The following is a 24,535-nucleotide window of genomic DNA, read 5'->3' as shown; positions in this document are numbered from 1 at the left end:
TTAATGCATCCTCGCCAAGGCCTGCTGAGACCCTACAACAACAATTAAAATTCATTGACAATAAACAACACTAATTAAAAGCAAAACTAAGTACTTAATAAGACAAATGAGGTGGCGGTATTAAAAGTCAGGATGAGAGAGCTGGCATTAATTAAAAGCAAAGACTAATGTCTTTCCTCCTCTAAAAAGGCTACGTGTGTGTGGGGTTGGGTGTGTGCATGTGCACGCATGTATGCATTTCTAGAAAAGATTTATATTTTGTAAATATATAAAATACCCTAGGAGCAGACAAAACGTGGGATTGGTTCTGCCGGGGGGGGGGGGGGGGGTGTCCTCCCAGAGAAGGGAACATTTGGGCTGGACCTTGAAGGCTGAGCTGAGGTATGTGAGAAGAAAGGATGGAGGAATGGATGGGGAACTGAATAAACAGAGTTTAGAGGCTGCAATGGACATGAAACATTTAGGAACTAGAAAGACCCATGGACATGGATCCTGGGTAGTTGGAAGACAGGAAAGAAGGGGAAACAGGACTAAGAAGAGCAAGTGGGGCCAGTGCTGAATCCCTATTTCTACGGATCCACAATGATAGTACGTAGCATCTCCACTCAGCCAACCCCAACTTGCATGTGAAGATCCAGAGGTTAAGAGTCCTCCTCTTAGCAGACAGCTCAGCAAGGTGATTAAGGGTATGGGTTTGGGGTTCAAGTCCATTCTGCCATTTATGAGTCAGATCACCTTGGGCAAGTTTACTCACCTTCCAACACCTCAGTTTCCTCATTTGTAGAGCAGGGACAAAAACAGAGCCCACCTTAAAATGCAACTGTGAGGATTACATGAGATCACTTATCTGAAGTCCTTAGACCAGAGCCTGGCACAAAACACTCCCTTGTCAAGTGGAAGCTATCCTTAATTTATTATGAATAATAATCTAAATTATGCTTTCCTAAGAGACGGGAGTCCAGTTTCTGCTCTGGAATGAAATATCTCAGGGTTTCTGAAACCAGAGTAAGTACATGGAGGAAAATAATGATGGCTTATGGAAATAACAGCGATAGTAATATGCTACTCATAATAATACAGTAATTCTCAAGCATGGGTCATTTGTTGAGCACCATCGTTGTCTTTGGTGCCAATGACTAAATGTTTCGGGCTCTATACTGTGTGGTGAGATTGCCCCTCCCTTTCCCTGGGGAAGCTGGGAGTGGCCACATGGCTTATTTTGGCCAAAGAAGGTCCCCAAGGGAAAGCTTCAAAGCCAGTGCATTGAAGTTCACCACATTACCCTTTTCCCATCTTAACAATCATGTATATATGAAGTTAGAGCCTTCTTCAGCCTAGGTCCCTGCTCTGAAGACATCTCCTGCTACTTCACCATATCCAAGTAGCATGAGTGAGAAACATATCTGAAACCTTGGAAATGGTTAACACAGCACCACCTAACCCAGTCTGCTCGTGTTTTCAACCGGCCAGGAGCTGCAGTAAATGTTTCACAGGCAACATCTTATTTGATCTCGGTAACGATCATAGAAAACAGGATCTTTCATGACCCTGTCTTACAGATTGGGAAACTGAAGTCCAGTGGGGTAAAGTCATTTGCTGGAAGACATGCAGCCAGTAGGTCACAACAGGGCATGCATTTGAAATGAACCCACAGAAATAAACACAGTACAGGACTCCACTGGAAGCAGGGCAGGGCATCCAGAATTGACTTTCCTGAGGAGAATGTCTCCTGCTGGATAGGGGAACCCAAAACTTTTTCTTCCTTCCTTGGGTTATGGGACTCTCTGTGAGCCCTGTGTCTACAAAACCTTAACACCAGACACTGTTCAGCGGAACACTCTTCAGGGCTCCCTGCACGGTCCAGCCAATTACCCGATTCCTTGATAAAGAGGAAACTTGCTTTTGTCATGTTGTTAACCTGGCTTATCTCTGCCACAGCTACATTGTGGTAAACAGGGAAAAGGCAAAGGCCCAGGATTGATTTCTGCACTCAACACATGCACACACAGACATACCGGCCCCATACAGAAAATGTGATTAGACATGTCTCCATATTAAAACAAGTCATTTAGCTTAATGGCCGCTGGCTGCCACTCAGGCCCAGGCTGCAGCGAAATTCGTTCTGATTAAAACTCAGCTGGAGTTGACTTATCTGCAGCTCTAAATCTCATCATGCCACAGAAGACCACAATCAGCATCCTGCTCCCTCCTCTGCCTTGGGGAAACAACACTGAGAGCAGAGAGAGGCATTTTTATCCTTAAAAAAATGGTGGCAGTTTTGGTCCTCACAACTGAGAGGCATTTTCACAAATTTTAGACAGGAGACATAGCATTCCCATTTGATATGCCAGGAAATTGAGGCTAAGGTTTGTTAAGGTCATGCTGGTAGCAGGTGGAATATCCAATGACTCGAATATGAGTCTTATATAAATGAAACTCCTGCCCACCCTGCTTTATCATTTGTTGTGTTAAACATATTAATTTGCTATTTTTATCGTACAAAAATGGTTGCATAATGGCAGCATCATGTGGCTCAACCTAATAATAAAGTAACTTTGCTGGATATTTTATATTTGCTCCTCCAGACCCATTCATCCTCCACCCTGCTCTGTGCCCTGGGAGGCTGACCCATGTGGGAGCACCAGCAGGCTCTGTGGCCCTCTGGCTTCTGGTTGGGTTTGTCCAATGGAAGGCGCCAGCAGGAGACTGGAGGGAGGGAGGAGAGACAGGCTGGGGTCTTCTTCCGAAGGTCATAGCTATTATCAGGAGGACTCTCCACCCAGCCCTTTCTCTCCTGCACCCACTTATGTTTCCTCCCAGCCCCTCCAAGCCTAGAGATGATAATGACTTGCCCAGATAACACAGCTAATAAACGATGGCTCCACACCTGGAGTCCCAGCAGTGTGGCTCCAGAACATGGGCTCTTGGTATGTCACTATCCTGCCCCGAGGGTCCTCATTTCACAGCTCTGCAGAGGTGGGATGTAGTGTAGAAATGAACAGCACCAGTCTTCAGGTGAGCAATTTTTATATACAACCTCATTTTATCTTCACCACCATACTGTGAGGTAGGCTCCGAAGTTATTCCCATTTCTGAGACTCAGAGGGGTGAATTAACTTGCCCAAGATCACCAGAAAGGAATGGCAGAGCCAGCCAGTTACAAACCCAGATGTTCTCCCTTTAATATCAGCAGCCTTAACCACTAGTCTATATAACTACTCTTACAACATAGCCACTTAGCCAGGCCTGGAACCACTGGGTAAAAGGTACGATAAGAGAGAATCCGGCATGAAATAAGAAACAGCTTTCTAACCATCAGAGCCATCAAAATGGAGACATACTGCTTCGATAGATAATGGGCTCCCCATCATTGGAGGCAGTCAAGCACACACAGCAAAACCACTTGTTGGGGCAGTTGTAAAGTGGGTAACAAGCTTTCCTGAAACTACTCCTTTCTGTGTTTGAAAAGGAATGGCTCAAGTTCACAGACTCTTCCTTCTTACATGTGGTTAAAATGCCCCACATATAGGGGGCATTTGGCTTAGCCTGACCCTGTGACCAAGCAGGAAGAACTAGTTTCTGGTTACACGACAGAAAGCTGAAGTATCCTGGCCTAAGATGGGCCAGGGAAGGGCTCTTCTTGTCCTCTCACCTTGCTACACACACACACACACACACACACACACACACACACTCACATTCCAATCCACACACCACACCCTCCTCTACACACACGTGCACACTCCCACATAAATACACCCCACACACACATATCCCACTCCCACATAACACCCCCCACATCCTAGTTTACTCCGTACCCACCATACCTGCACTCCAACCACTCTCAACTCCACTATACACACACATACACACACACAATCATACAAACACGACACCCTCATTTCCACCCACAGTACACATTTCAAAACAGCATTTCCCATCAAGGGCATTGAGCAAGAGCCCAGGCTTCAGAGTCACACAGACCTGTGTTCAACCCCCAACTAAGCTGGCTGAGCTTGAGCAAATCACTTAACTTTTCAGAGCCTCCATTCCCTTGTCTGTAATGTGGGGGATGTGGCAGCACCCACTTCATGAAGTTGTTTGAGGTTGCAGCAAAAAGTAACACAGAGAGCATCTAGTCCTATACCAGCCCAGGCAAAACCCTCCCTAGGCATCACCCAGGTGTTCTTCCAGAACCCCACACTCCCAAATCACATTTTAGCAGAGTCTCTAGGCACAGGAAGTATGCTTTCTGCCTCACACAGTCCAGCTGTGTTCACTTCCCTGGGGTGTGGATTTTAAGAAATCCAAGGCCACTTCAGAAAAAAGTGAAAAGCTTCTCTTAGTTCTCGTCAATAATAGATCTTCAAGACCTGCTTCTATCCATTCCCCTGTCCTTTCCAGGCACCAGGTGGAGGAAAGAAACGGAAAATAAAACCTTGGCCAGTACTGGCTGGAGAACATGAATGGACCACAATCTTCCTCTTCCTCTCTTCTTGCCCCCGTGAAAACAACCCTCAAGGCATCAAGCCCTATAGATGGACAGCCCTACAATTTACAAAGCCCTTGGTCTCCCCAGTCACTCAGGCAGGTGGGTGTTATGACTCAAATCACTGGAGGCAAAAAAGTGCAGAGGCTGAGAGGTGCTGAGCTGTCGGGTTCAAATCCTCACTCTGTCTCTTTCTAATTGTGTGATGTTAAGATGGTTACTTAACCTCTCTATGCCTTGCTTTCCTTCTGTGAAAAACAGGAAGGATGACAGTACCTATCTTACAGGGAAGTTAAAGGATTAAATGAGTTAGTACTTGTAACCTGCCTAGAACAATGGGGCATGGTTAAATAAAGAGGATGAAGTTACCTTTGTTGTCATCTCCAGATATCAAGGCTGCCAAATAGAGCTATAATGTAGCTATTACCCACTGTGTGCCAGGGATGACACTAACTAATTTGTATACATTGGCTCAAAGGTTTGCAAAGAAATAGAAATCAGAAGCCCAGAGCTGTAGTTCAGCACCACAGACAGTAGCACATACACATTACACCTCACTTCCTCTCCCTAGTTTTAGTGAATGAATAGATATACAAAGGGTGTGGGGGGGGGCGGGGGGAGGAGGGGAGATAGAATCAGAAATTGATATACTTTCTACTTTTGAAAAGCTGGGATCCACCAACCATGTACCATGAATGACTTGACTTACTCTTCTCCTTGAGATTTATGCAGCTATCAAGATGGCATAAGGATGATGTAAAACTTTTTTCACATCTTGAAATGCTGGTTTCTCCCCATAAGCCCTAAAATTTTAGCTCAACTCTCATCTGTGCCATAATGCCTTCTTCAATCCACTCGTCTCTGAATTTTTATTGTATTTGGGATTCAAAAACTCAGGGCTTAGCCTTTGCTAGTTCACAGAAATCATCCTCCACAAAACTGAAAATTCCATGAAGGTATGGGGAGTGGACATCAGTTCCTCCTTCTTCGGGTACCAACACCCTGGTTTTGTTTCTTTTTGTTGTTTTTAAGGAAACCATCCTTTCTCAATCTCAGACCATGGTGTTCTGACAGGGCTGGCCTCAATTCCCAGCTCCAGGGATTCTCACATGACTCTTGCCTCACTAGTCAGCATATTCCCCCTCATAACTACATATAATTGACTGAAAGTTGGATAAGTTTTGCAATCCAAGCCAATTAGACTCAATACTCAGACTTTTGTTAGAATCCTAGGAAGGAGATACTCCTTTTTTTTGCCTACTAAACTGAAGCTGGATGAGACGAACTTGGAATTGGTGGGGTTCTACCAAGCAGAGAAGTCTGCCTGAAAAGGAGGCCAACCCAGAAGAAAGCAGAACGACGAGACGGTGAGAATTCAGTTCCGGCCTATTGTTGAGCCTCTGGATCTAGTCATGCCTTCGCCATGCGGAGGACCCTTCAATTACATTAGCAAATAAATGTCCTTTTGTATCACTTGAACTAGTTTGAGTGAGGTTTACAATCAATGTAGTCATGATGAATGCAGACACATGCATAGCCAACTCATTATTTGTGAATTCTATGTTCGCAAATTTGCCTACTTGCTAAAATTTATTTGGAACCCCAAAATCAATACCTGTGACCCTTTCATGGTCATTCACCGACATGCACAGAGTGACCAAAGCGTTTGAGACACCTGACATGCATGCTCCTAGCTCAAGATAAACAATGCAGGTCTCCACCTTCTTGTTTTAGCTCCCGTGCTGTAATCAAGTCTCTTTTTTGGGGGATCTATTTAGTGCCACATTTTTTTTTTGCATTTTTTGCACTTTTTGTTGGTAATTTTGCTGTTTAAAAATGGCCCCCAAGCATAGTGCCAATGAGTGTTCCTAGGAGCAGGAAGGCTGTGAAGTGCCTCAAAGAGAAAATAATGCATATGATACACTTCGTTCAGTGCTTTCAAACTGAACAAAGGCCTCATGCTATTGGCCACAAGTTCAGCAGTATATTAAATGAGGTGTCTTTACACAGAAACACACATAAAACAAGGTTATGTATTGATCAGTTGAAGATACTGGAAGCCTGTTAATAGAATCAATAATGTATTAAATGAGGTGTCTTTAAACAGAAACACATATAAAACAAGGATATGTACTGATCACTTGAAAATACTGGAAGCAAAACTAATAGGAACCTAACCCTGTATTTCTCCTAGGAGCAATGTGGTTCAGTATTTACTAGTTCAGTGTTTGTGGCAATTTTGCAGAACATAACTATCATGAGTAACAAGAATTGACTCTCTCTTTCTCTCTCTCTCTCTCTATATATATATATACATAAATATATACACGTGTACACACAAAAATAAATATTATATATAAAATAATATAGTGTAATGTATTATATACATAATGAATACTATGCAGTATACAAATATATAAACTACTAGATTAATCAAAAGGCATTTTTACAGTTTCACTTTTCCTCTTACAATGAAGAATATTAAGCAGGACAGATGTTAGTAATTTAGGCTGTTTTCTATTTTGTTTTTCAGGATGTGGTGGACTCAAGGGGCAGATAATGAGATAATTGATGCAAATAGCCAATTAGGGAGGAAAAGTGCAAAGAACATAAAACATACCATCCTTAGGGCTTGTTTTGGGGTCAACCTCTCCCGCAAGAAGCTAACAGTGCATTTCAACGTGGTTCCTCTGCCATCACCTTCGTGGGGGCAGAAGGAGGTAAAGTCGAAGAAGGGAAAACTGCCAAGAGTAAACACATTGGCTTGGGGATTTACCAGGGACAGAAACTTACAGGGGCCATCTAGCACACAGCCTTTTTGGAATCTGATCAGAAAATGAACAGGGGCGAAGCAGCAAGTGGGTTTGTAAGTGTATGGTCAATCTCTAGCATCCGCAGAGCATGCTCAGAAGTGGAAGGTCTGCAGTGAGCTAAGGGCGAGTGAGGGGTAGTTGCAAGCGGTTCATCCCCAGCCAGTCTGCCAATTTAGTTTCTGCAGTAAAATCGGTCACTGATAGGGGCTGCATTTGAGGGTTTAGGAGGGTTCACATCTTTCAAAGCTGAGGACAAGGGAGGACTAAGTTCATTTGGCCCTGATTTCCAGATCTTTCTTGAAGAAAGAAAGGAAAACCTGAAGGTCATTTCTTTCTTAAAGAAGAGTTGAAGTTGTGCAGATTTCTTTTTTTTTTTTTTCCTTGATGGAGTCTCAGTCTGTTACTCAGGCTGGAGTGCAGTGGCGTAATCTCAGCTCACTGCAACCTCCGCCTCCCGGGTTCAAGCAATTCTCTTGCAGAGTTTTTTCTTAGTCCGGGCTCTGAAAAATCAAGAAAGGAGGCTGAAATATTCCCAGAAGGCCTTCTTAATTTCTCACTTAGTTCTTGTTCATTGAGGACCATGGGGACATCGAAGCCATGAAAGGGTTGGAATTTAAAGGTAAGAGGAGGTGGGTGGGGGTGATGTTCAACTCTACCCTAAGCCACTTCACCCCATGTTTCTGGAGACATCTCCTCCTCCTCAGTAATTACCTTTCCTAGAAAGCCTAGGGACCTATTTGACCTGAAGAGGTTAACTCTAGACACGTCACAGGGGCTCGTCCTGGTTCTGTCCTTTGCTAACCTGGAGCTCAGCAAGTTCCTTAAACCTCTGTGCCTCCCTTTTCTTGTCTAGAAAATGCCAGTTATAACTGTACCCTCTTCCCAGGGCTGATGGAAGAATGGGATGGAATGAGGAATGCAGAGCTCCTGGCATGGTGCTGGCCCATAGCAAATGCTCAAAAACTGGTAACTCTCATTGGGGAATAATGATAATACGCTAGCGTGAAATCCTCATTGCCAACCACAGCCCATAAGGTTTGAATTTATACGTATTTCCCCTTGTTTTTTCTGCCTTTAGCGCTTCATGTCAACCTCTCCTCTCCCTGCTACAGTCATATCCACACTGAGAAGCCTGAAGTGTTCTTTTAAAATGCTTATATAGTGAAGGTTTTTGTGGCCCCAGATCCCCAAGATGAGAAGAGCCAGGTGAGGCCACTAGAAGGAAATGGTCAAGAATGGTCAAAAGCTACTGGCATATCCCAGGAAACCCTCATGAGCTCCCCATTGGCACAGCATACAACACCCCTCAAATATTTCACAAGGTAAGAGCATTTGTCTTAAGTCTTATGATTTGTTTGCAAATCCCATCCTTAGTTTGGGAGGTTTAGGGTCTATTGCACAGATGCTAACATTGAGGACCTGTGAGCTAAGATAACTCACCAAAGTCAGGTGGGTGGCGAATAGTCACATCCTGGCTCTGTCCTAGGACCACCTTGGAGGCAGGGTTAAAATGTCAATGCAAGGACCGCAACCAAACCAACTAAAGAAAAAACTCTAGGGGCGAGTCCTGGCGTGGCTACATTTCTAAAGTTCCCCAGGTGTTTGTAATGCACAGCCAGGGCTAAGAGCCACCTGCCCGCAATCCACCCTTCCTTCAAGCCAGTGCACCTCAAACTTGAAAGCACATCGGAATCACCTGGAGGGCTCCTTAAGGCACAAATCCATACTCGCTTCCTAGAGCTCGTGATCTAGGAGGTCTGGAACAGAGCCCAAGAATTTGCGTTTCTAGCAAGTTCCAGGCAATGCTGGTACTCCTGGTCTGCGGATCGCATTCTGCGAACCACCGCTTTATGCAATGCTGGAAAATCGAACCCAGGAGACTAAATGCTCTGGATCATGGTTTCCCTTCTTCTGGCAGCGCTGCCTTGTCCTGAATCGGAGCTAGTAACTCGGGCGTGCTGCGCAACCTCTACCAGAAACTGGGGAAAGCCAGGGGAAGCTGAGGGCTTGTTGCCTTTCCCTTTTCTTGTTTCTTTCCTTTTAAAAAATAATCCACCACTTAAGAGACTGCCCCTGAGCACTTACTGCTTGCTCCTCCACCAGCGGCCCAAACCCTTGCCTGCAATGCAGGTCTTCTTAAATATTGAATAAGCCTGCCGCTCCACCAGCTGCCACGGCTGGGGCTGAGGTAATGTTGATATTGACAAAGGCTTAATGTGATTAATCAGGGTAGAAAGATCAGGTTGCGGGGCTGTTTTATAAAAGACCTTCACGTTCTTCTCCACCAACAAAATCCCCCGGAGCTTCCCACACGTTCCCTGCCCATTCTGCATCCCTTCCAAGGGTTGAGGACTTTTTTCCCCCTTTGCTGGTGTTGCTGTTTAATAACCCATTAAGTTAATTAGAGTTATCTGGAGAGAGGGTAAGGTTTTGAATAAGAGCAAGGATCATTAGGTTGACACGGTTAATATTCGTGTATCCAACAACTTACTGAGCACCTACTGCATGCCAGACACTAGGGGATGGTGTACTGGAGATAGAGTGGTAAATAGAACAAATCATCATGTTCTGGTGGTGCTGACACTCTAGTGGGGGAAATAGATGATGGACAAAATAAACAATTAAAATAGGTAGCAGGTACACAGTGTCAAGTGCTGCAGACCAGCAGTACCAGTATTGCCTGGAACTTATTAGAAATGCAAATTCCTGGGCTCTGTTCCAGGCCTCCTGGATCAGAAGCTCTGGGGCGGGGGAGCAGATATGGATTTGTGCCTCCCTCCAGGGGAGGGAGGTGCAAGTTTAAATAAGCTGACACTTGAAGAAAGATCTAAAAGAGGTAGTGGACAGAGGTGGAAAGGACTAACAGGGCCTCTTCTAGAACCGCAAGCTTGGAGATTACATCATCCTCATCAAAATAATAGTCACTAATGTTTGCTGAGCACCTGCAAAGTGCCAAGCCCTGGTCCAACCACTCATAATATATCGACTTGTTAAATTCCCCCAAACAGCCCAATAATGTAGTTGTTATTGTTATCTTCATTTTCCAGATGAAGAAACTGAGAGGCAGAGAGATTTAGTAAGTCGTTCAAGGCTACAGAGCAGCAGAGCTGGAATCGGAACCCAGATAGATTAGCAACTATCCCTACCCCCTCCCTCTACTCTGAGTCCCCTGCTTCTCTGGAAGGGGCCCCACATCTGTGGTAGATTGCAGAACAAAATCTCCCCCTGGGTGGGGAGGAGTCCCATTGTCCTCTTCATTTCCAGGGAGTTGGTGCTGTGAAGAGTGGGGCGTGCAGGACTCAGCCTGTAAATGCAGCCCTTTCTGGGCCAGTCTGAAGTTTCCATCAAGCCTCCCCAAGTTCTGCACCTCCATGTGAACCCTGCACTGCAGGCAGGATGGCCTTTTCAAAATATGGATCACATCAGGTCACCCTTCTGCTTGTGAGACCCCATTGCTCACAGAATCAAGACAAATCGCCATATCATGGCCCTGCAGGCACCACCTGCCTCATCTCACACCCGCCTCTTCTCACCCTCACATCTCACCCTCTAATTATGCTGGCCTTCTTTCAGATCCTGCACTGCTACCTCAGGGCCTTTGCACGTGTTGTTCCCACTGCCAAGAACACCATTCTTTTCTCCTCTCTTTACTCAGTTAACTCCTATTCATCCTTCAGCTCTCAGGTCAAAGATCACTTCCTCTGGGAAGCCCTCCCAGATTAGGTCAAATTTCTTTGTGAACTGCGCCCCTCTCTTTAGAATCTTTGCCTTCATTTATCATTACACAGCCATTTGAATCATTTTCTACCTGCTCACAGGAAGATGCCAAATCTAAATTGTTTTCTGCCACATCCCAGCACTGAGCACAGTGCCTATCATGTACTATAAAGGACCGACTAGAAGATAAGGATTCTCCCCAGCCAAATATTCCTCAGAAAACAAAAAATCAGTTCCTTTTTTTTTTTTGAGACAGAGTCTTCCTCTGTTGCCCAGGCTGGAGTGCAGTAATGCAAACTCTGCTCACTGCAACCTCCACCTCCTGGGTTCAAGTGATTCTCGTGCCTCAGCCTTCTGAGCAGCTGGGATTACAGGCACCTGCCACTACACCTGGCTAATTTCTGTATTTTTAGTAGAGACGGGGTTTCACCATGTTGGTCAGGCTGGGTCCTGAACTCCTGGCCTCAAGTGATCCACCCACCTCAACCTCCCAAAGTGCTGGGATTACAGGTGTAAGCCACCGCTCCTAGCTCAAAATCAGTCTGTTCAGGTTCTTAAAATGGTTTTCACACTGTTAAGCATTCTCTTCTCTCTCAATTTGCTTTCTTTTGAATAACAAAAGAGTTTGACCAAATTCTTTCTCAACTTTTCAACCATCATGCAACTCCAAGTGGAATCTCCTCCTTTCCTGTTTGTCAGCGAAAGGTATTTGCAGTAGATGACTCTTACTAAAGTTATAAAAGCTTTCTAACTTTCTTGGTTTAATAATTTACAATATGTATCAGTGGTGAAAGAACTGTTGTGTGGATTATTGCTTATTTTATGTAACCATGTGGTTTTAAGTATTTGAGTATAATACAGTTAATGAATCAAATGTTAATATTATAAAAAGACACTTGACAAGTCCATTTCCATCCCTAATAGGTTATTTAGTTAAGTTGGGCAAAACATTTTGTGGAAGGAAAGGCAGATTCATTGTTTTATTGGGAAAATATGGACATAGAAGGTTATATTTGGGGCTGTGATTTACATGGTAGTAGATGGTCAATAGATATTTATCAAATGAATAGATGAATAATTGTATGTTGGTTGAGGGAATTCCCACATGGCAATTCAGAGACTAGACATTCACTTCTGAATTATCTTCTTTTTAAAAAATGAACGTGTACTTGCAACCTCACACAGCTGCCCCCTAATATGCATCTGGCTCTCAGGGAGCAAACTCCGTCTTGGAATATTATTTCTTCAGTTGGGCTCCAGAAGGCAAAACAATCAGGAGTGATGGGACTCAGGCTTAAGTCAATATCAGGAAGGATGACTTAGCTAACTGGCCCTTTCTGACACTACACAGGGCATCTTTGCAGGTGGAGTCCCCTCACTGGAGACACTCAAGCACATTTCCCAGGCAGTGAAAAAAAGGATTCATCCTCCTCCCAGAATGACCCATGAACCATTCCTGAATCACTCAGGAAACTTTTTCCACTGCAAATTCTTGGTGTGACCCTAAACCTTCTGAATCAGAATTTCCAGGGATAGGCCTTGAGCATCTGCATTAGAAAACAAATACCCCCGGAGATTCGTACACACACTAAAATGTTATAACCCCTAAGGTTTGCGATTGGACAAAATTAGAACCCAGACATTTGAATTTCTCAGATGAATAAAATTCCCTTCCAAATTTAGGGCTGTCAACTTGCATTGTTGTTGCTTTTATTTTTTAAAAAAAGGGGGGATGGTGGGCACCAATCTTTTGTTTAAAAAAGAAGCTACCACACATTACCAATGTTTTATTTTTAAAAAATATATTTTAACATTAAATAAGCAGAAAAGAGATACTATCAGGTTTTTTTGTTGTTTTTTGTTTGGTTGGTTGTTTTTTGCTTTTGAGGCAAAGTCTCACTCTGTCGCCCAGGCTGGAGTGCAATGGTGTGATCTTGGCTAACTGCAACCTCTTGCTTCCTGGGTTCAAGCGATACTTCTGCCTCAGCCTCCCAAGTAGCTGGAACTACAGGCGTGCATCACCACACCCAGGTAATTTTTTGTATTTTTAGCAGAGTCAGAGTTTCCCCATATTGGCCAGGCTGGTCTTGAACTCCTGACCTCAAGATCTGCCCACCTTGGCCTCCCTAAGTGCTGGGATTACAGGCATGAGCCACTGCGCCTGGCCAAGTGTTTTTTTCCCTGCCCTATGAAAACTTGATTGGCAACATTTTGCCCACCTATAAATGCCTAGTTCTTCTCCTTTCACCAGGGCCAGTGGAAGCTTTGTCACAGGCCAGATATGAATTTGGAAACCACCAGCGTAAGCAAAGAAACTTCAGGAGCCTTCCTGAATTAGGAAAATCCAAAGATGAAAGAAAGAGTTTGTATTGCCTGCTGCAAAATAATGGTGATAATGATAAAGTCCCAAGAGCTCCACTTGTAGGAACCCATTTAATCTCTACAAGAACCCTAGGAGATACCTGCTGTTATTAACAGCATTCCCACTCTGCAGTTGGAAGAAACTGGAGTACAGGGGGCTGTGGTAATCATCAAGTCTGCACAGCTAGCAAGGGGTGAAGCAGAGACTTGGACCCACGGAGCCTGGCTTTCCATGCTGAGGTCCTAGCTGCTGTGCTGTATCGCCAGCCAGCCAGCTGCCATGAGGGCCACACGTGCCTGGTGCACACACACATCCCAGGTTTCAACCAACCAATCCTTTATTGGAATGATGTCCATGAATTGGATCCAAGCTGGAAGGAGCTGAAGACTAGAGAATCGATTTCTGTTAGCACTTTATAATTTATTTTTTAAAAAGCACTTTTAAGTTGCTCTATCTTCACAATTGCAAATAGTAAGTAGACAGTGTAAACTGGGGGAACTGAGGCCTCCTTATCTTCTGTAGCCTGTGTCCTCATCTGCAAAATGGGAATAATGATAATAATGTCTCCTTCCCAAGGCTTCATGAGGATTGAAGGAGGTCAGTCACGTAGTGCAAAGGGCAGGGCAGCCCACACAGAGTGCTCTGTGACTCCATGGAGAAGCACATGGACATCCACAGCCCTGTTAACTCATCCTCTCGCTCTCTATATGGGAGAGAGGGAGAGGATGAATTATCAGGCACATCTGGAACATGTACCCGAATGGACAGACTCTTAGCTCAGTGCTGATTCTAGCAATAGGGTGATGTAATGCTGGAAGCAGGTGAGGAGCCCCTCAGGGCGTCAGAGACCAACCCGCTGTGCAGAACAGGGGCTGCCCTCACAGTTGGTGTTAACCAGAAATGACCACCTCATAGTGACCGATTGGGACAAAGGCTCCCATCCCAGACCAGCTGCCATCACAACCAGAGGAAGAATTTTCGGATCTGGAGTCTTCTCAATCCCAGGCTTTGGACAGCTTCTGGGGGCCTCCCTGGCCACTCAAGGACCCCCACTTCTAGCCGCTGTAGCATTTTACGCTCTGAGCATGTTCAGGACAAAATGAGCCTTTCTGCTTTCACCAAACTATTCTCAGAGGCAACATCAGTGTTACGTTAGGAAACCCAGGCCCTGGGGAGAGGACAGAGGCCCTGGGGAGAGGACAGAGGCCCTGGGGAGAGGATAGAGGCCCTGGGGAGTGGTCAGAGGTGGTGTGGAGCCAGAGTGCCTACTCCAGATGGGAGCAGGGTCTCTCCACACAGAGTGGGAAGTAGCCATTCACTGGTGGGGGTGGGGGTGCGGGGGCAGCAGTGTCTCAGCCTGAGCCAGGGAACCACTCCCAACACATACTCATACACTCACATATTCCCACACAGACCACTCACACACATGTGCTCACACCATATTCCCCATATTCACAACCCAAATACACACACATGTACACACATATACACACAGTACAGCAGGCAGACCCAGCAGGACTTGGAGAAGATACAAACATCTATTTACCTAACCTCCCAGGGGTACTATCTAAAAAAAGTTTCATCACACAAAGCACATTAGGCATCATCTTATTTCACTCTCACACAGGTTTATAAAATGAATGCTAGTGTTATCCCCATCTTACAGAAGAGGAAACAAAGGCTCAGAGAGACTAAGTCACTTTGGCAAAGGTCACACAGCCAATAGGTAGCAGAGGCAAGATTCGAACCCAGGTCCACCCAGCTCCAGACCCCACTGCTCTCTCCTGCATCCCTCCATGCATGCATGGTGTCTGACATTATGAGGATATTTAGCATTTGTTACGCAGAGAATCAAAAGTGAAAGAATAAAGCATCTACGTGTGTTGCCAAAGCAATCATTAAATCTCTATTAAAATGAGTCTTCCTATCCTGAAAAAATCCCAGTTGGCCAGTGCAGGGGGAAAAAGTTTCAGAAATACTGTGGGTTGCTGGAGGGAAACTTGTATAATATAAGAAAAATAGAGAAAAAACGGGGGATTTATGCCTTGGAGAAAAGCAACAATTAGAAGCAAAAGATTACGTGCCCACCTTGCAACGTGGATGGATCTTAAAAGCATAGCGCTGAGTGGAAAAGAAGTGAGAACCTCTGAGAGCTTTAAAAATGTGTGTTTTGAAGGCACATATACAAATAAAAGAAATGTGCATAACCAGAGTAGAATAGGGTTGTCTATGAAGGGAGGGGAATGGAGTATGGGGAAAAAAGAGAATAAATAATGAAAAACAGAGGAAGAGGAGGGCAAGGATCAATGATGGCTCTGAACCAGGAAGTGAAAAAGAACTCAACTCTCATCATCTCGCAGCCTAACAGATTCTTCTAATCTACGAAGCAAATAACAAGAGTCATCCGTGAATAACAGAGAGGCTGCAAATGAGGCCAGTCCCCGTCCCATTATAATCGAAAGCACAGTCCCCCTCCGGGTCACCGACATGAGTGTGCAGCATTTATTTCTCCCTGGGGAATTTTCCTCGAAGCGCTCATCTATTGTTTAGACAAGAAAACTTGCCTGGACCCCTCTGCAGAAGTTGGCCAAGGCTGGCTACATAAGTCTGCCCAGTCAGATAAACCCTTCCAAGGAAAAAGAAAAAGGAAGAAAGAAAATCTACAGAAACCGTGACAGGAGCCATCTGAAAGGCAAGCCTGCTGCATGCTCCGTGTAAACTGAGCCTCCTCCCCCGCCAAAGGCCCAGCTCCTGCTCCAAATGCTGGCTTCTCCCACTTTCGTCCTTAGGAGCAAGCCCAGTGTGGCTGGCTCCCTTTTGAATGGGCCTAGCTAGCTCCAGGAACAACAGGTAGGTCTCTAATGATCAGAGAGGAAGCTGCAGACACCAGAAGCACATGTCTTCCATCACCTCCAGCTGCCTTTCCCGCAGCCCCTGGGCTCCAAGTCTTTGAGAGAAATGCTTGGCCAGACACCTCAGCTTGCCACTTCATGGGGTGTCATCGCCTTCACCAAGTTAACGATATTCTGCTTCATGCTGATAGATTAATCCAGCCACTACTCATGGGAGAGGGGAAAAAAACCCAAGCTGTTGCCTTTTCTTCTGGGGGAAAGGGAACCGTGCATTTTAGCCAGCATGGAATGGGCATTTGCGGAGCTCCCTGAAAGGCCTTGACTTTGCCCACGCTACTGGTCTTGCCTTATAACCCATTGGCTCTTGGGTACAGCCAAGGTCTCTCTCCATGTTCCTAGGATCACAAGTGCTACACCATTGCCACCGGAGTGGACCCTGATTCCTCTGGCCTTCTCCCCTGATGCCTGATCCATCAGTAAAGCCTGTCTGCACTACAGCAGAATTCACCCCAAATGTGGTCGCCTTCTTTTCTGCCGCCACCTGGTCCCTGTCCCGTCATGGCTCCTCTCACTGGTCCCCCTTTCGCCCCACTTTCTGTGCTCCCTTCTCCACTCAGAGACCAAAGCAATCGTTATCAACATTGTAAATTAGGTCACGACACTCTGGCATAAAACCCTCCTTGCAAAATACAATCAAACCCAGACTCCTTGGCTCCCCTGAGAGATCCTGCCTAACCAGGACCCTCTCTCCCTTTGTCCCCATCACGTGACCCTTACCCCACTCACACCAGCAGTCGGCCTGTCCTTTGTGGACACCCAGTTGTCTCTGCTTTTGTACTTACTGCCTCCATCCCCCAGGTGTGGCTCATTCCTCCCCCCACCATCTATGCATGAATGCTTCCTTCTAGAAACTCAGCCTCCCCCTGGCCCTCCATCTAGTCTTCCTATTTCCTTCCTCCATGGCACTTCACTTGGTCTCTGGAGTTCTCTTGTTTATGCGTTTACTTGATTGGTTTTGCCACCCACTGGGCTGTCAGCTCCAGGGTGCAGGGAACTCTGGCTCTCTCACTACTGAGTCTGCAGTGGCTAGAACAGTGTCCAGGACATGGCAGTGTGCGAGACTTGTCTGGAAAGGAGGGACTCGGGAGTGAGTCTGCAGAGAGCAGTGGTTCTCAAAGTGTGGCTCTTGAGCCAGCATCAACACCGCCCGGGAACTCATTCGGGGTGCAAATTCGTGGGCTCCATCCTAGTCCCACTGAAGCAGGAACTCTGTTTTAACAACTCCTGCAGGGGGTTCTGATGCAGGCCAAGTTTGAGAACCTCAGGCATTGAACCATCTGCAATCTCTACTCGATCCCCACGCCCAGGTGACCAGTGAGCGAGTAACTAGCTGGGTGGTCAGTCTTGTCAGGGACAGGAGTTAGGGAAGCGGAAGGGAGTCAGTCTCCTGCCCCTGACTGACCTCTGAGCTCTGACGGAGGCTTTTGGACAGATAGTCCATGCTGGGGCCACGTAGAGAATGCCAAGCCTGGGAGGGTTTCACAACCACTGTGTGCCACCAGAGCAGGAGGGCAGAAAACTCACCCAGAAAGCTGAATCTTTGGCCTTTCGAACATTCTACAAAATTCAAGCATTTGGCTTGAAGGTAAGATGACCCACTCATCACAGTTTGCCCAGGCCTCTCTCCATTCTTTGTTGTTGTTGTTTTGTTTGTTTTGTTTTAGACACAGGGTCTTACTCTGTCACCCAGGCTGTAGAACAGTGGCACAACCACAGCTCACTGCAGCCTCAACCTCCTGGACTCAAGTGATCCTCCTGCCTAAGCCTCCCAAGTAGCTGGGACTACAGGTGTGTGCCACCATGCCCAGCTAATCGTTTAACTCTTTTATAGAAACAGAAGTCTCACATGTTGCCCAGGCTGGTCTCGAACTCCTGGCTTCAAGTGATCCTCCTGCCCTGGCCTCCCAAAGTGCAGGGATTACAAGTGTGAGCCATCCCAGGACCCTCTTCAGTTCCAGGCAAAGCTGGATGATTGGTGACCCTACTTGGAGCCCTTATCATCTGGAGTCTCAGAAACTCACAAATGCATTCCCTTTACAAGTAATTTCTGTGTGTCTTAAAGATGGAATGAGCAAGACAGAGGAGTTAGGAGAGGAGGAAGACAGAGAGAGATCAAGAAAAGGAAAGGAGGAGAGGCCAGGGGCAGAAGAGAGAGAAAGGCAGAGAGGGAAAGAGGGGGAGAAAAGAGAGACTGCAAGGAGAAAGCAGGGAATTTTTTTAAAAGGTGGGAAAACTAAGGAGACAGGGGCAGGGAAAAGGAGAGAGAGAGAGGGAGAGATAAAGACAGGGCCTTAGGAACTTAACACCACAGTGACAGAGGAAAAACACAGGCAGGCAGAGAGGGAAAGGGGAAAGCGTGCAGGCAGGAAGGCTGTGCGATGGAGCGGGCCACACAGATGCTGTCTGGCAGCATCTTGCATGAAAAGCCTCCCAGCAAACTTCGAGAAACCATCTCTCTTCTCTGCAGCCCCAGAACGCCGCCCCGCCATCAACGGCTGGCACCAAAACCTGCTTACATAATGTGTTCTCTGCTGAAAGCTGCTTCCATTCACAAGTCACCACTCGTCATTGTGTAGGTGCATTAAAGAGGAAGAAAAGGAAAAGTAAGAGAGGAAAAGAACGAAAGAAAAAGGCAGCTGAATGAACTCACTCAGATTATATTGAGAGATGAGAAGATATTTTCCCCCCTCGCTCTCTAAATAAATCCTTCACGAACCACACGTCATTATGATGCTGTCAGATGAGTTTCCTCTTGTTGATTAATTGCAGGGGGTGGTAAAACACCCAGCTTCCTGAGGCATGTTATCATGCTCACTGGATGGATTACTAAACCAGAGTCTGACAGGGCTCCATTACAGCCAGATTTAAACGTGTGTTATATGATTAAAACTAATGACAGCAAGACAATTACTTTGAGGAAACCACAGTGACATTGCATACAGCAGCCTGGGGCCTCAGCACTGCTGCCTCCCTTCTTTTCCTGGCCCAAATGGGGAGCACAGTTGGGCTAAGAAGAATCACTTTTGGCTGGGTGCAGTGGCTCACAGCTGGAATCCCAGCTCTTTGGGAGGCTGAGGCGGGAGGATAGTTGAGCCCAGGAGTTTGAGACCAGCCTGGGCAACATAGGGAGACACCATTTCTACAAAAAATTAAACAATTAGCCCAGCGTGGTCATGCCTGTAGTTCCAGCTACTTGGGAGGCTGAGGCAAGAGGATCGCTTGAGCCCAGGAATTCAAGGTTGCAGTGAGCTATGATCATCATGCCACTGTACTCCAGCCTGGGTGACAGGGCAAGATCCTATCTCAAAACAAAACAAAACAAAACAAAAAACTTTGTTCCCTCAAATCCCAAAAGCCAGGCCTGGCTGGAAAGCTGGTTATTAAGGCCTTGCCATTAAGCTATCTGAGAAACTGAGTCCTGGGGTCCTGCTTAGCAAAAAATGACTCCTTGGAAGCATCTGAGGTTAGCAGGGAATGGGAACAACATGCTAGGTCCAGGTCACGCTCCTGTGGGATTCAGCAGCAGAAAGGAAATGGTACATGCAGGAGGCAATGGGCTTGGTCTTACCCTGCTCAGCCCCTTGGGGGTCACGGGGGCACCTTGGCAAAATGTCAGAGGCTTACAACACACTTTGAACTGTTATAGTTAACACGTGTGAAAATGTTTTGCGTTTCCAAAAAAAAATTGCCTTCACTTACAGCAGTGGGGGCTCTGCACTCAGAGTTTCTGGTACAGCAAGTCTGGATAGAACCCAAGAATATGCCCTCCTAACAAGTTCCTAGGTGATACTGATATTGCTTCAGGGTGGGGAGAACCACAATGAGAACCACTGAGTTAGATGAGTCACCTGATTCAGGCTAGTCAGATTACTCCAGCCATCAAGAGCTCTTTGCCCCCCAACAGAACGTAAACCCAGGAACATCCACGTTTCTCTGTCCTTTGCCCTTCTTTTGCCTGCAAGCCAAGTAATGTAGCCCCCCTCTCCCTGCTCCAAGCAACCAAGCCAGCTTCACTTTTAGGAAAGTCTCCTACAGCTTCTCATTATAGTGTAAATGACTAATAAGGCTGGATGCATTAACTCACTCCAAAGCATCTGTTCTTTAACCAAGAGCAAAGCCTTAAGAAAAAGAATGAAACTTGAATGATGAAAATTTCAGGTATCAGTGAACTGAATGTCTTTGGGTGACTCAGGGAGACCTCTTTGTACCACACCTCCAAAAAGATCACATTATGTAGGTAGCCACCTACTTTAAGTCCCAAAAGGAATATCTTTTATTTTATTCTTATTATTTTTTGAGACAGAGTCTTGTCCCTGGCTGGAGTGCAGTGGTATGCTCTTGACTACTGCAACCTCTGTCTCCCAGGTTCAAGCAATTCTCCTGCCTCAACCACCCAAATAGCTGGGATTACAGGCACATACCACCACACCTGGCTAATTTTTGTATTTTTAGTAGAGACAGGGTTTTACCATGTTGACCAGGCTGGTCTTGAACTCCTGACCTCAAGTAAGCCACCTGCCTTGGCCTCCCAAAGTGCTGGGATTACAGGCATGAATGACCCCACCTGGCCAGGATTGTATCTTCATTGCCATTTTATTCCCAATGCCCACCATAGTACCAGGCATACTGTAGGTATTCAATAAATGTGCAATGCATGATAAATAGCAATGGGCATTCTGGCAGGAAGAGAGAGAGGCCTGTCCTTTGCCTGTAACAAATCTGAGACAAGAGCCAAGTCCTTCCAAACCTTTCACCAATGACTCATCATAATCAACAAACACTAACTGAGCACCTACTGTGTGCAGGCCTCTGGCTGGACCACAGGCCCGAAACTGACATGTTCACTAGTCAGTCAGTTGGGCTTCATTCATTCATTCATTCATTCACTCAGTAAGTCATTGCTGAGCACCTGCTGTGTGCTGACCCAGACAACAAAAAATGAAGACAGCACACACAGCCTTGGCCCTTAAGGATCTCACCCTGTATCACCTGAGGACTCCTACACAGAAGCACCATAGCGGGAAAAGCACTTCCCAGGGGAGAGAGGGAAAGCTCAGGTTTCCTGGAGAAAATATGTGGCTCAGAGTTTATAGCCTGCGATGATTCAGCAAAAACCTCCCAGGGACTTGAAGGAACAAAAGACTGAGTGGTCAGCAGGGCTTTTCCTCCTAGAACTCTTCTCTGGGGCCTACCCACCATGCTCATGACTCTCCTGTTAGTTGCTTAGATCCTCACAAGCCAAACAAAGAGGGAGTCATTATGCCCATTTCACAGATGAAGAAACTGAGTTCTGGGAACCTGCAGCAACCGGAAAACTGCAGTGAGGAACAGGAGGGGCTGGCAGCTCCTAACTCCGAGCTTCATCTTCACTCTCATGGGTCACACAGTTACACAGCCCAAAGAATTCACCGTCCTCTACCTCACCCTACTCTTGTTTTGGTCAGGGGTGATTTCGCTGTTACCGTCACCAACATCGCCCCCACTGCAAACATTTGTTGGACGTTTATTCCTTGCCAGGCTCAGTGTAAAGTGATCATTAACTCTTAACATTCTCACAACTGCATTCTTATTCCCATTTTTTAGATGGGGAAATTGAGGTCCAAAGAGGTGAAGTGACACAACCAGAAAGTGCTTAGGACCAGGATCTAAGCCTAGGAAATTTTTTTCCAGAGCCCATCCTCTTAATCCCTATATGATGCTACCCTAATACATCCAATTTAAGAAACTGAGGCTCAGAGAGGTTAAGGCCCTTGCCTGAAGTCACACAGCAAGGTCAGGGTCAGAATTAGAACTAACATCTGACTGCTTCCAGAGCCCACTCTGCAGCCCCTGGCTGGTTAAGGAAGCAGACAGGTGTGAGGCACAGAAAGGAGGGGGCTATTTCTGCAGTGCCTCCTTCACTCTCTCAGCACATCAAGGCTCTTCATCCTGGGTGGAAATTAAATTATTTAAATTCATCGGCTCCAGTCCATCATGACTGGGTCCCAGAATTATTTTTATCCCAGATTACGGCCACAGCTCTTAACAGAAATAAACCACACTGTTTTCTTCTCGTTGCCATCACATCAACTCCTAACTTATCTGCAATTACAATCAGCTCCCCACTGACAGGGGATGAAGAGCAGAAGACAGGTCCATGCGTCATGGTGGTTTTTATTGGAAAACCATAAACACTGTAGGACCCATTCACAGAGTGGGAAAGGTTAAAGAGTAATATCCCATCCTACAAAGAAAGCCCAAGAGCAATCACCCCCACCGATTGCACATCTTCAGACAAAGCAGCCAGTTTGTGTATGGAGCAATAAGGAGAAAGGCAGAGTGGGCTGGTGGGACTGAATTCCCAGGCTACCCCTGTAGAATCACAGAATCTCTGACTGCTGCCTCTCTCCTGCCAGCAAGAAAGGAAATGTCCACATTTGTCTCCATGGCTAAGCTTCCTGATTACCAGCACAGGCTGGAGAGACACTGCTAAACGTCCTACCTCTGTGCGTCAGGCTGAATGGGGGGAATAGGGGCTGCTGGAGCCAGGAGTGAAGGGATGATACCTTGGTCTTCATAACGGTGGGTTTGTATGTTGCTGCCATAACTTACTGTGTGGTCTTGGACAAATTGTTTTCCATCTCTGGGCCCCCTGGAAAGGGTAGACTAAATCAGAGGTTCTGAACTTGGGGGGCTGGTGCTCAGATGGGCATTAGGGAGGATCCAACACCCTGATTGTGTGTTTGTGTGTATATATTCTTCTTTTCAGAGCAGAGGCATTCCAAGGAGTCCTTGCTGCTACTCCTGAGAAGAGTCTCTATGGAGCCTTCAAGTGCTGCGAAATCTGCATCTCTGTGCATCTAAGGCCATAAATAAAGCAGACCCCTTTCCAGCTGAGTTCAGGATTCTAGAAACCTAGGAAAGTTCTCACGAGACTCCTCTATCCCAATTCACCCCAAACAGGGCCACTCCCTGACACAGGATAAATTCTCGAGCACAGTGCTAACCCTTCCTAGAAATGTGGGCATGCGCACTCACAAACACTCACACACATACCTATCCCATAGTCACAAAAACCCAGAACTGGAAGGGGCCTTAGGGCCATTGGGACAGACTGCCCCATTGCATAGATGGGGAAACCGAGGCCCAGAAAGTGGAGACAGCTGGGGCTGGAACCCAGGTCTCCTGACCCAAGTCCAAGGCTCTTTCCAGAAGCTTCTGTTCCCCTCTCCCTGGTGCACCACAATGCACCACTTCAAATATGACGGAGGAGGAGGGAGGGCAGCCTCTTGGATCTTGGCCATCCCTAAGGAAGTGAGGCAATGGGGAGATCTTTGGGAAGTGTCCACATCTGGACAGCCAAGTCCTACCGATCCCAGCTGGGCTGGCATGTACCACACAGCTAAACCAGTTGTTAAAAATATTAAAATAAAAAAATGAAATGGTGATGCTGCCCTGAGGGCTCCGTGGCTCTCTTGATAGTCCCCTAAGATCCCCCAAACCTTTCCATAATCCAGCAATTAAAAGGTTTGCCCCCGGAGGATCCCCTATTCCAGAACCCTAGCCATTCTGATCAATTAGTACCAAATTTCAATACTTTAAATGTCACCCATAGCCAGATCTGTGGTTCTTTTTTTGAACAAAATTTCCTCACATTCATTATTCACACTTGAGGCTTCCCAGTGAGGAAACTAAGGCAGCTTCCTCCTCAAGGTCACCCAGCAAAGGAAGCTAGGAAGAAAAGTTAGGGATTTTGAGGACCAAATCTTTGGCACTAACCACCAGACAGCCCTCCCCTTTGGCCTCATATGTCCTGCCTGAGCAGGTACATGCCCTGGAATTGCAGCATCTCTTCTTGGCTTTGGGGCTAGAGAAAAAAAGAAGTGAGTGAACTCTGCTTATATTTCAGGCTTGCCAATCTCTGCGGCTGTTGTTTCATTCCTCCCACCTCCAAGAGCAAGAATCTAAAAAGGAAATCCTTGGGGGTGCAGAACACTGAGGTAGCCCCTGAGATAATAGCAAAGATGCTAAAAATAAGGGCATTCATTTCCAGAAAAGTAGATGTAATCAAAGCAGAAAGCAGAGCGAAATCCCCTTTTGATGGGTCGCAGATTAGCATCAAAGGCATTTCAAAATTAAATGTGAGCTTTTGGATTCAGTTTCAAGGTACTTCCACTTCCCACTCACTAACAGGTTGGTGCAGCCTTAGCCCATCAGGATCTTGGAAAAAGAAACTAGTGCAGGGGGATGGTCTGCCCTGGAA

At 46.2% G+C, this 24,535-nt stretch overlaps 1 protein-coding gene across 5 annotated transcripts in view; it reads right to left on the bottom strand.

Moving 5' to 3' along the window:
* RPH3A (rabphilin 3A) overlaps positions 1 to 24,535 on the bottom strand; it is a 342,156-nt gene that overhangs the window by 84,722 nt on the left and 232,899 nt on the right. The window lies entirely within an intron of this gene.

The sequence above is a fragment of the Sapajus apella genome, unplaced genomic scaffold (assembly GCF_009761245.1).
Source record: "Sapajus apella isolate SASKATOON/1434 unplaced genomic scaffold, GSC_monkey_1.0 scaffold2, whole genome shotgun sequence".
NCBI classification, from domain to species: Eukaryota; Metazoa; Chordata; class Mammalia; order Primates; family Cebidae; genus Sapajus; species Sapajus apella.
The sequence above is the reverse complement of the archived record's forward strand: the minus strand, read 5'-3'. Positions and strand labels throughout refer to the sequence as shown.